The sequence below is a fragment of the Lepisosteus platostomus genome, chromosome 6 (genome assembly GCF_059453375.1).
Source record: "Lepisosteus platostomus isolate fLepPlt1 chromosome 6, fLepPlt1.hap1, whole genome shotgun sequence".
Lineage (NCBI taxonomy): Eukaryota > Metazoa > Chordata > Actinopteri > Semionotiformes > Lepisosteidae > Lepisosteus > Lepisosteus platostomus.
In genome coordinates, this window is record NC_142616.1 from 65,447,170 (window position 1) to 65,460,128 (window position 12,959).

The 12,959-nt window shown below is 38.6% G+C and overlaps 1 protein-coding gene across 13 annotated transcripts in view; it reads right to left on the reverse strand.

Annotated features, from left to right (window-relative positions):
- Positions 1-12,959, reverse strand: part of LOC148662150 (ERC protein 2) — a 314,579-nt gene that overhangs the window by 83,089 nt on the left and 218,531 nt on the right. The gene's annotated exons all lie outside the window — the stretch shown is intronic.

Consider the following 12,959-nt stretch of genomic DNA (forward strand, 5'->3'; position numbering starts at 1 on the left):
CAGGATACCATAAGTCACAACTTGTGGCACAAATGAATCCAATTTATTTATTTTTCTTGAGTTGTAGTGAAACATGATTTCTTTTTACCATTGCTCAATTCCTGAAAATATAATGGAGGTGTTTACAGTCAGTGTTATTTATTTCAATGGAAAGCAGCTAATACAGTAATACAGTTTTCCAATGCTTTCACTTAAAGAATAAGGAAAACAGTATAGGCCTCATTTTAAAATCTTGCTGGAGTTTGCCAGTACTGTCTGAGATGAGGATGATCTGTTACTGAGCCCATGTAATCACATTATTAAAAATGGTAAAGACCTGTCACAGTTTTCAGAAAAAAACAACACAATAAAATTCACTGGTCAAAGAAGTATTTCCAAGTGGCTAAGCATTCCCACATGAGACAGAAGTAACAGAAAATATGCGGCGTACTTTTTACAATCAGCAACAAACGTTCCGTTTTCTCAACACTAAACACAGTAGTGCCCCTGTTTAAAAATGTAACTCAACTGTGACTACTCAGCTGCTGTAAGAGTTCGCTAAGATCAAGGATCAAGTCCAAGGACAGTGACTCAAAAATATGTTTCTGAGTAAAGGGTGTTAGAGTATATTTGATATAAAAAAGACTTACAGACCAAAACATTTTATGGCTTGCAGGATTTCCAAAAAGAAAGCATTTGGCAAATGGAGGCCAGTGTTCTGTGCCTCTAACTTTTAAGAATCAGATGGATACAGACTTTCTATATGCTTCTTTAAAATCCACTAGCTATGTTATAAATGAACTCCTGGGGCCCTCTGAGGCGTGTGTGTGTATATAAGAGCAATGAAATGAGAAAGAAGAAATTTATCAACCATTTCCCTTTTCCAAGGCTCTGCTATGGACTGAGAAAGGGTTCCCCCTTTAATACAACATCTATTAACTACTGGCAAGACTCCAAAGAGTCATCAAAATCTATCTTTGTGTGCTGCTTCATGGATCCATGTCAGATTTTGGCATTTCAAGAATATCATCGTTAAGTTTTCTGTAACGAATGCTGTCAGTAGCCCCCTATTAAAAGAAAACAGAAATCAAGTGTATAACGACCTACTCATGCCAAAATGACACTGTATTATTTCAAAAGAATGTGAAATTAAATGGTGGATTACCATTAGCATCAGTTTGCTTTTTGATTGTATTTAATTTGCATACAATTATGTTTAGTTTGGCCTCTCGTTTTCTTTGACATTTTTTACTCCAACAGCAAAGAATGCAGCTACATTTCTTCCTCTTAATGGCAAATTACACCTTCTACTGTACATGCACAATATTTTCAGAATTACAAAACATTTTATAAATTACCTAAGTTTAGAATCTAATGAGAATGGATGAGGGTTGTTCATGTGTGCTTATGCAAGATGTCCTTTCAATTAAAAAGGTTTCTCTGTTTGCCCCTTCAGAATGTGTTGCTTTTTCCATGCTTTTAGTTCCTACTGTAAAAACTTTGCTCCAAAAATAAACATCACCCCTAAGTAAGAAAGCCTTATACCTCTGGAATTTGGTACAATGTTTTTGGTACAATTATCTGAATAAAACATCTGGATTCGCCCAGTTTATACAATTAATTGTGTCTAGCGTAGATTGCTGGATGTGGATTCTGGAGCTTAATCGTACCATTAATCAAACAGCTCAGCTGCCTAAATTGAATATCATTTCATCTCCCAACACCTCCCATGTTATTTCACTGAAGTTCATTATGACTAGAACTGAAATAAGGAATTCCAAAAGACAGCACGTGCACTTTAAAAGTGCATTTACTGTATGAAAGCAATTTGGTATTCCCTTCCAACAGAAAATTATCTGACATAGGCAAGCTAATAAATGTTAATAAAGCTACTTGCACTGCATATATATTATGTATAGAAACAACAAAATACTTCCTTTAAGCAAAGGACAGTGGATGCAAACAGAAAGTTGTTTAAAAGAATACTGTATACATTATTTTATCAATGTGAGGCCTGAATATGTCACAGACAACGCTTTTTAACTAATATGGGCAAGGAATGGAGAAGTATGTGCTGAGAACTAATAAACACTTTTGGAAGATTGACAACAGATACTAACACACTGGTAGAGGGTGGTATCAAGCTGTCACCCAATTACTCCAACACTGCTTACACCAGAGAACACAGATTGTTTTGCTCTATCTTTAAAGGAGTTTTCCTAACCTCGAGAGCAATTTTCAAGGGTCACACCAAAACAAATCTTCATCCTGGGAGCTAGAGACATAACTCCCTTTTCCCCTTTCTCCCGTCCTTCAGGACGTACAAAGATCAATCACCTCCTTATTCATCTGCTTGGTCACACAAATATTTGCTTTTGTTTCTTGCCGCTGTTGGTAAGAAAAGAAATGTCTGAGTCTTATTTTAAAATATTGCTGTTTTGAGATTTGCCTGTTCTGAGAAAATTCATACAATGCACAATCCTGATACAATTAAAGCCACCCACGTAGCTTTATCCAAACCCTTTTACACTTACTTTGTAAGTATCGAGACCATGTTTTTTTCTGTAGGAAAAAATCATCTATGATGTTGTCAGTCTAGCATTTTCAGAATAAATGGACAATGAAAGGCAAAAGCGAGGTTAAATTACAACTGATTGATAAAATAACCCATGCTTCATTGAAACTGAAACTACTTCCAGGCTCCTAATTAATACATTAATAAAAGGGTCCCCAGCTGTCCTGGACTCCAGAAACTCTTTTCTCCATGTTATTATCCAGACTGACCTGGGTGATAGTGATGACAGATCTCTTCCGAAAGCCAAGAAAAGGGCATCATTTTGATTATCCACTCCATTATATTTGCCCCATGCTGTGCACCGGTGTACTAATTCAACGCCTGTTTTAAAAGGACTAATTTTTATTGCAGAAGTAAATCATTATTAATTTAAACTGTCACTAGGCCACAGAACTCTGAACAGGCTGCTACAGATAATTCCTTCAACCTGTTTCTTTAGTCCATCCTTTATTGGAAATCTGTTTATTTCTGGTAAGATCTGTGACAAGCTGAAGCCTATCCTGTAAGCATAGAGCACAAAGCGGGGATAGGGGGCACTACACGCTGAACGAGACACCATTCATTCCCCGAGCACGTGCACACACAAATTAAACAATTTTGAAAGACCAATTAACTGAGCCAACACACCTTTGGAAAGAGGGAAGAAACTTGACTTGGAAAAAACCTACACAACTACTGAGAGAACATGTAAATTCAACACAGAAGGTGCCCTGGTTACCTCTGGAATAAGGATCCAAAATGTAAAATGATGCTGGTTAATAACGATAGAAACATCCCTACAGTAAGAGGGAAATGTTTTTTTTTAAGAGGGAAACAGGTTTTCTTAAATTGTGAAAGGCGCAGTGACTGCTCACTGCCACTTACAAGGAGGTACGCTGTTGTAATTAATCCAAAAACACCACGTCTGGGAATGATCATGGAAGTTACATGTTGTGTTTAGCACAGGCATCATTTACTATAGATTCTTCGAACTGGTTCATAAATTTAAAACCTAAGTTTAAATCTGAAATCCTATTCCTTATTCCCACTTTCTTAAGATCTACATCTCAGATGTGGACAATTCACTTTCCTCATTTCCATGTCTCTCCTCAAAAAGAAAACAGTGTGGTGAAGAATAATCTAATAATCACATTGTTTATTCTGCCTAATCCATACCCTAATGCTTCAAAGGAGAGAGACATCTGAAAGAAAGTACGGAGCATCTCAGATATTCCTCATGTTGTTCATGATGGATGAGAAGACAATGCAGCAGATCAGCTGGAGGAGCAAAGGATAATTCACAGGCCAGCTTTGGAGGTGGGTATGAGCGAACAAAACATCAGAAAGAAAAAAGAAAGCAAAAAAAATTACAAAGAGCTGAATTTCTCCTCCTGATTGTTTTTTGCCATCTAGAAAGGTGCTAGGATTCATCACATTTTCCAGAGCTATTAAATGAATTGTTTTATAACCTGCACAAGTTACAATTAAATACACTTTAAAAAAGTTTTATTAGGCATGCTTAATTTAAAACACCACGCTCACAAAGATGCAAATCATTTTAGTAAAAGCCTTCATGTTTCAAGTAATTGGAGAGCTTCCATGTAAAAAACACTGGATACTTCGTCTTTTAACGGCCCCAAAGGCCCCCTAACTAGAGTGTTGTGGCTGTATATCAGCAAAGCTGTCAGTGCTCTAACCACATGGATATTAAATGCATGGCTTTTCAGAAACTCACTCTGGAGGTGTGCTGGTGTTCACGAAAGCAGCAGTATTACCGTAGGAAAGGTTTGAAAATTAAAACACGGAATTTGGCATTAAACCTGACAGTTTCGACACTGGTTGTTCAGAGGAAGAGAAGCTTGTCGCAAATACAGTACGAAAACAGGTGATATCAATTTTTAGGTTCCTCATAGGTCTGACAATTTAAGACATTCATGCAACCTGTAACATGATGGATGGTGAAAGTACATGATTCAGGGATAGGTCACACGGCTTCCCTTTTGCTCTATATCACATCAGCCTCTCTATAAAGATGTTTTAAAAGCAAATCCCTAGTCATCTCAGGACTCATGGTGCAGCACAGATGGCCTGGCTGCGCCGAAGCACCATACAGAACAGCGGTAAAACGCATGACGTGAAGACAATCTGAAAAACTGAAAGGTATCCCACAGATGACTGAAGTTAAGTCAAGGTCAAGTACAAAACTTAAATCAACACCAGTTCCTGTTTGATAGCACATGTTTAATGAACCCTTACCACCTGTATGTACGGGGTCACATTGGAAGTTTCAAGATTCCTGGTACTAATAAATCATTCTTGTCCATTTTATGTAAAAATAATTTCTAGACACACATGCCTATAATTCATACCGGCCGGTGCATGTAATTTCTGGAGGAACCGTCTCTGAGGTTCACGGTGAAAAAGAAAAGCTGTGAGGTACTGTAACTCCAGCTGACGGATTTCTTCATTGTAAGTATCCGAGGGTGAAAAACTGGCGATGTGCTGCTCCCCCTCACCCAAAAAAAATAAAGATACAGATCAAACTGATATTGTATTTATCCTGGAAAGCACAAGACACAAGGTGGGGTCTACACCCTGTTCTATCGTGAGAGTGTGGAAAGGTCATTTCAATATCCCTATAACCCTGTGTACACCCCGTGCTCCATTCAGCCCTGTGTCCTGTACTGCAACCTTAGAATGCACAGGAGTTCCCTGGAAAGAAATTGTCTCCCTTTATTGGCCAAAATGTATTTGCCAGCTAACTGCTGCAGGTCCCTGTAGGAATATTTTGGATCTCTGTAACAAGGAGTGGGAAATTTAAATCACATAGTACTGAAAGTTTCATTGTTGACCCGTGGGAATTTCTTTCTTTCCAAACGAGGGCCACTGATGTCTGGGAGACTTTCATAATTCTGATCTCTTTGCATCTGAAACACTCTGTAGTGTTCGTCATGTGCATCTGCCAGCTGTGTGCTGAACAAGTACAGCTTCTGCTGTGAGGACCTATGCCTTAGAATTATTTGTATCAAAGAAACAAGAAGCGCCATCAGCACATGTCCATTTGTGCCCGTGTATGATGTGTTTGGTTGAGTCTAACTGTAACTGTGAACACAGTTTGTGTGGTAATCCTACATAAACAAATGTGTTTTCAATAACCAGGGCGTGCTAAACATGTTTTTAATTCCTCAGATAAAATGTAAAACAGAATTACATTACTAATCTGTATCAAACAGAGAAAGAAAAATAAATGAAAAAGTAAGAGTTGTTAAAAAAAATTACAGCCAAAATAATTTGATGTTAGGAGTGAAATGAATCCTGGGATTTCATAGTAAGGTTTGCACAGGATGTAAAAAAATGACTTTATGGTGATCGACTTTAAAGCATTGTCTAATCAATATTACAAAAACACAACACTGTTTGTGTTTTTACTGGGAAGTCCCAGAATTTCTGTAAATTCAGATATTCACTTTTTTGTCCACCTAATTTAGTCTTATAAAGCTAAGCAGAAGGGGCCCAGTATAGTATATCATCTGTTCTGGGGATGATCAATGTTATAAGAAAGATAACATTGGTATTTGAAATTCCATAAATACTTTAACATTTGGTATGATTATATACCATATTTATCAATATAGACCTACTGTACACACACTTTTAAAATTAGATTTTTTGGGGGAAATACTCTTACTTTCTGACTGTATGAATCATAGTTACAGCAAGACACAGTAGAATGTTCCTAAAAACTAGGCTTCAGACAAAGGACTAAGGCTTTCAGAGACCCTTTTAAGCTTCTGTGATGACAACTATTATTATTTATGAAGGATATATTTATTTCTTTTGCTATCCTGAAGCACTTTACTCTTTTTTGTTCCTCTCTTTGAGATTCACAATTATAATCAATTTAAAAGGGACCTTCAGATTATTTTTGCATTGTGTGATCCATGGTGATATGGTGTATATGACTGCCAGAGACTTCAACATTTATTCCATTAAATTTCTGAAGTATTATTATCTAGAAACCAGTGCCATTTTATGTGACAGTGTGGAATGAAACCAAAAGATCTATCCCATAATGATGATTTACTACTATTAGAAAAAAAAATCTGCAGTATTTTATTCTACCTTTGAAGTTTTTACATGCTGTTACTGGCAACTAGTTCTTTTTTCATATAAGGAGACATGGGAAGCATTTGTTTCTAGCTGCTAATGCAGGCTGCCAAACAAAAACTCCCTGCTGGTGACATGACCACCTAGTGACCTTGAGAATTGTTTTAACAAAGTGAAAAATATCTCCCACTTGCAGGGAAAGACATTTTTTTAAATTAAACGTACATGCAATGTCTGCCCGTGATGCAGATAAATGGTATATTGAATTCTTTGCACTGGTTCCCCTTTCAATCTTTTGAAATCCAGCCCAAACCCAAATAAATAAATGTTGATGCAAAGAGGAAACGCCAAGTTAGATCACAATTTCACTTGCAGGTTTTTTCCATTTGGAGCGACTTGCGCTTCTCACTGGAGATTGTACAGTTAATAAAGAGGGAAATATGTTTGGCAGATTGGCTACAGTTCCAAGTGGACAGTTAATCTACCGAAACAAAACTGACTTCATTTGACAGCTGTGACAGAGGAAACATAACTTTAGCTCTTAATTAATACTAGATGGATCTGAATCTAATTAAACAACATAATACTTAAGTCGTTCTTTGGAATGTTAACAAACATACAGATCCAGTTTCATCTTATGCATAGACAACAGTTTTCTTAGTTGTTGCACTGGGAATACACTGATCTTGACTGAAGATGTGTCCATTTTACATGCAACCAAAACAGCATTCCTCCATTTATACTAGCAACCAAATCTGCGTTCCTCCACTTGTAGCCTTTCTTACTGTCCAGGACACGGTTTGAGAAGCAGCAGTTTTGGAACAAGTCAATGTTTCCTTGCCAGCCTTGTCACACAATATGGTCACAAGAATACCTTTGGGACAAACTGTGACATCATCTGTTGCCATGGAGTTCTCAGCAACCATTGTATTCTAGAACAACGGGGGTACCACGGGCATTCATTTGGACTTTTGATTGCAGTGGAAAAAAGTATCACAACAATGATGCAGTAAAACATTGTTTTCTATTTGTAATCACCAGCTATTTTTTGTAATATATCCACCTGATTTGTAAGCATGTGTTTTTAACACCTGAGAAACCCAGCCGCTGGACACAGGAGAGAATGAGGAATCGTAAAAGACAATCTTTTAACACACCACACTGTATACAGCCCAGTGCAGGGGTGTGTCCCTTACTTATAGACTGAGCCTTAACTTACCCTGAACGGGAAGAGTCCTGACTAATTCCACCTTACCCCTGGCAACACTCCACCCACAGTACACCAGCACATAGGGACAACTAGAAACATAACCTAAGCTCAAAGCCATGAATCCTGGAGCACAGAAATCCACCCATTCTTTGCTGCTTAAGGCATTTGGAACCCAAATTAAAACTCACTTTTGACTAGGTTTGATGGGTATACAGTCAGGATGTTATGTTCAAGCTTTGTTGCATTAATAAGACCTCACTGAGAATACAGTGTTCAAGAAGAACATGAACGATATTTAGTCTCAGGGGATGAGACCTTAACCAGACCCCTTAACCAGACAGGTTAAGGGAGATAAATCTCTTCAGTCTGATCCAAGAGCCCAGTAACAACTTGAGGGCTGTACATAGAGTTGAGAGTAGTAAAATAAGGACACAGGGTCACAAAAACAGGAAACATTTCTTCACACAAAGAATTGTGGGTGACTGGAACAGGTCTAGCAGCTGATGGGTAAGGCCCTAACTCTGGGCACTTTCAATAAAAGGCTGGATAAAATTTTAGTTTCACTTAGTTGCTAAAATTCTACATGAGCAAGATGTGCCACATGGCCTCTTTTAAAACCTTGTGTTCTTCAAACTGAATTCAAAAGAATAAAACAACACAACAAAGCATTTCGGACAGACACAAATATTTCTTAAAATAACTCAGCAAGCTCTAATAACTAATAAGTAATTGTTACACAACATTTTTATGCGACTTTCTTTTAGGACCCCGGTACATATTTCACATACAACAGATGACATATTCTAGAAATAACACTTTCAAAGTCTTGGGAAAAGGCACAAAGCTAACGGGGATGTCTTTTAAAATTTCTTTTCAATTTCAATTATGAAATAACATAATTTCAATGATGTTAGGAAAACTGGTCTCTGCCATCTGGAGATTGACATAACATGATACTGGAATAATCTACTTTAGTCATCTAGAAAGTTAATGCTTAATCACTGTGATGAAGATTGAGGGTGTGTAACAGCTTTAACAGTGTGGTTCTGCAGTACAACAGATTCTGTAGGTTATATGAGTCTTACTGTATGTCTACTTGGGCTAAAACTGGGACTGTGCCAATACAATTCACTCTTGCCTTCTACCAACACAGGAAGAAGTAAGACCTCCTCAAGGTAACTTCATGAGTAAAGAAAGCTCACATGCTCAATGGACTGGGCTGCACTGAGTCTTAAAGGCTGGAAAAAAACCACTCGGCAGAAACTGAAATGACCTCTCCTTTTCTTGACAGCACAGTGAAGATGCAGTAAAGCACTCGTGCCAGAACCACCACCAGCTTGTGAGCAGGAAGTTGTTTTTCACGACAGTCTTTTACAGATTCACTTTGAACCAACCTAGCAACCCACACACTCACATATATATATACACACACACTTATATACATTCACCATAAGCCAGCTGAGACACTTTAAGCTCCCTGTCATTTTAAAAAGGGGTTAAGGTCAAAATAAGTATGAATAGTACTGCAAGCTTCTATTCTCACTAGCTTCAGATAAAAGACTAAACAGAGGAGAATTTTTCAAAACATTTTACGCTGTAAACCCCAGTTTTCCTGACAGCATGTGTAAAGGAATCCAGGCGCTGTGAAAAACAATCTGATTTTTCCTATAAACATTCTTGCTCGGTAATCCTCCAATAGTCACAGCCTTTCAATTACAAGAGCCGCGTGCGCTGTGTAACGCGGCCTTCAAGATTCATTTGCGTTTACTCCCTGGGTTCTGCTTCTGTGGGCTATGGCTGGCAGCATATCTTAAGACACTCAGAAACCCTCTTTGTGATCCGCAGCAGTCCCGAACTCGTGTGGGTAATATAAAACAAGCCTCAGTACACATGTTCCATATGAGGAATTCTAGTCTATACAGCGTATTAAACTAGTCAAGCAAGAAAGAAGAATGTCCACTATAAACAGCCTTCCTTCCCACTACTACAAATTACAATGCCTTCCAAAGCTCACATTTTTGGAAACACCCCCTCCCCCTGTAAGGGCTGACCTCTAGAAAGCCACTAGGACCACTTGGACCAGCATGGAGTCAGCCTCTGCCTTGTCCTGGCACACCGCACTTGGGTTCGGTTCTGCTCATCTCTGAGCCGCTGAAAGAATTCGCCCGCACACACACACCGCATCCACAAACCCGCCCTGCTTTCGGACACCGACCGAGATCCCCCTGAACTGGGTTTCTCACTTCTCCACCAGGTCTGCTGGGCAGTGGGGTGGCTGTTGCGCGTTGCCCATGTGGGCATTGGGCTTTAGCAGTGGCTGAAGTGGGCCCCTTCCTACTGTATATGTGGAAGGCTTCAGGATCCTCAGGGATTAAAAGTGCTGTATAAATAGAGGGATTTATCGTTACAATAAGTAATAGCAGGAAAATAAGAACAGATGTGTCGGATCTGCCACTGCAAGGCACCAGAGAATCCTATCGGACACCCAGTGGAAGTCCTTCCAGGCCCTTGTGTCTCATGTGGTGCCCATGATATTTTGCTGACCAACGGGAGTCCCCTGGCTTACGCTAGAAACTTCCTAAAGTCCGCCAGCTGGCTTACTTTCCTATCTCAGGGACTTCGTTTCCGCTGGTTTTCCTGTTTTTGGAAGAGTGGGGGCTGCGTGTGTGTATCGATGCCAGAAAGCCAAAGGCTTGAATTCCTTGAATCAGCTCTCAGATTCTTGAGGCTAGTTCTTTAATTCTGAACTCTGTAGAGCAACATGTTCTGCCATACGTTGTTATGAAATATATTCCCAGAGTAGCGGTATCAAAAATCCGGCCTTAAAAAGAGAGAATTCCCAAAAGGAAATATTAAAATTCCTTTCTAATTTTACGCAGTGCAAGCAACATGATTGATGAATACAGTACACTATGAAAAAATCATTAAGAATTATCCGAGATGTTAAGATAAGTCATCGTCATTTTACCAGTTTAAATAGAAACGTCAGTCATACTTTGCGAATTACGCTGCCTTTATTTTATCAAACATGGAAACAAAAACACAGACACTGCAGTGAGATCAAATCAATACATTTTGTGGTCTTGCTAGCCAACTATATATATATGTAGGCACAAATCGTTCAATTTCCAGTCATTCTTTAAAATTACAGCTTCTGGAATGGGAAAACTTTGAAATAAACGATTCTAGACAAGTCTTTCATGCACGTGAAGTTCAGAATGCTGTCTGTCAGCCTGTATTTCTTAATAATGGGAATTTACATTGACCAAGGCAAATCAATGGACGTCTTCAGAATAAACAGTGAAACTGAATCAGAGAACTCAAATGGAAACTACAAGGAAGTGGATGTAAAACCAAGAACTGGAGGCACTTTTTTACACAATGGGTTGCAGGAATGTGGAATAACGTACCCAGTCAAATTGTTAAAGATTATAACCTGGTTAATTTAAAGAAAAGGCTGGATGAGATCCTCAGATCAATTGTCTACTAATGATGAGCTGAATGATCTTTTTCTTTTCTTCTTCTGTAACCTTTCTAATCTTTTTTAGGTTTTCCTTCACTTCCATGTGGTTAACAACAATTACATCAAGCCAGAGTCTGGGCCAGTCTGAATTGTTGGGAAAAAAATGCAGGAAAACCACAATGGAAACTCAAACTAATAAAAAAAATACATAAAAAGTTTGTGGGGCTTCAAAAATTTCTGTCTAATGTTTTATTTCCGTCTCTGTAAAGCCTAAACTCACTTACAAAGACAATAAAATACAGGCAATCAAATCTGGATTCCCAATCCAAGTACCTATTAAAGAAGGAAAGAAGGCAATAGCATTGTTTTGTACATAAGCAAATTTTTTCCTGTAATTTTTTAAATAATTTTATTTTTTTAATGTAGCAATTTCCCTACATCCGTTTCCGCATCACTTCAATTTATGTGAGCGATAAGGTATGAGTGTGACGTACTGTACGGTTCTGAATTACTACAGTTTGTACACACAGTGGCACTGTGGAGGAAAGACGGCCGGAGTGAAGCTCCATTTCCAACAGGATGCTAAGGGAGCTGGAGAGGACAGCCGCATGGGAACTACTGTGAAAGCCCCAGAATCCTTAGTGCCCACAAGAGGAAATTAGACCAATCAGAGCTGCCTTTCTGGACAAATACCTTTGTCTGGGGGATTTTAATCTAAGCCTAGAAAAGATCTCAGTTTCGACAAAAACCTCTGGTTTGTCAGACTCAGATAAGAGAAAATAAGAAATGAGCTACAGTTCAGAGAAGAAAGAGGAAGGTTTGCTGTATCTACGTCCGCAGTTATGTTTTCAGTTACTTTGGGCTCCTGAAAGTCCTGGCTCACTGAGCTTTTACCTGCCTTAATAGTGTTTAGGTCAAGCCCTTATTCTGCTGAGGTACTGAGGTACAAAAGCCTTTACTTTGTCTTGTAATGTACTAAATGGACTTCAGTGTTCATGTGCGAACTGCCAGTATTCTCCATCAGCACATAACTCCCATCCCCTGTAAATTGCACTGTTTCCCTAAGGTGATCCCACTTGTGAACAATGTACAGAACGTTCTAACTATAGGTTACCTTAAAGACTTACTGCGTAAGTACAGTCCAGCTCTTCATCTGAGATCTGCTGGTTCGGGCCTTTTTACTCTGCTAGATCAGCTCCACGCAATGTACGAAATACTTTCTGTTATGTGCAGCACAACTGCACTTTTCACCAATGCTTTCAGTGTTTCATTGATTTCTGCCCTTGGTTTTACCAGGTCAATTTGCCATGCCTTTCTTTTTCCTTTCTTTTTATGCCTGTTATGTACTGTACTGTATATCATGTGTGTGCTGTTGTCCAGCGGTTTAAATGTACTCATAAATGTAATTGCATTATTACTACTACTATTACTATTAAAGCAGATGCTAAACATCCAAATTAATTTGAAAAAATCGTCCAGTAACAACACGGCCACGTTAGCTTCACACTTGACTTACAAGCTGTGGGTGAGCCAAAATACAGCAAAAAGGAGAGTTCTGGCAAAAGAGAGAAAGAAAAGGAGTAAATAGCTCATATTAGCATTGGAAGCTAAATATTGTTCTACAACGCAGACAGATTGGAACAATT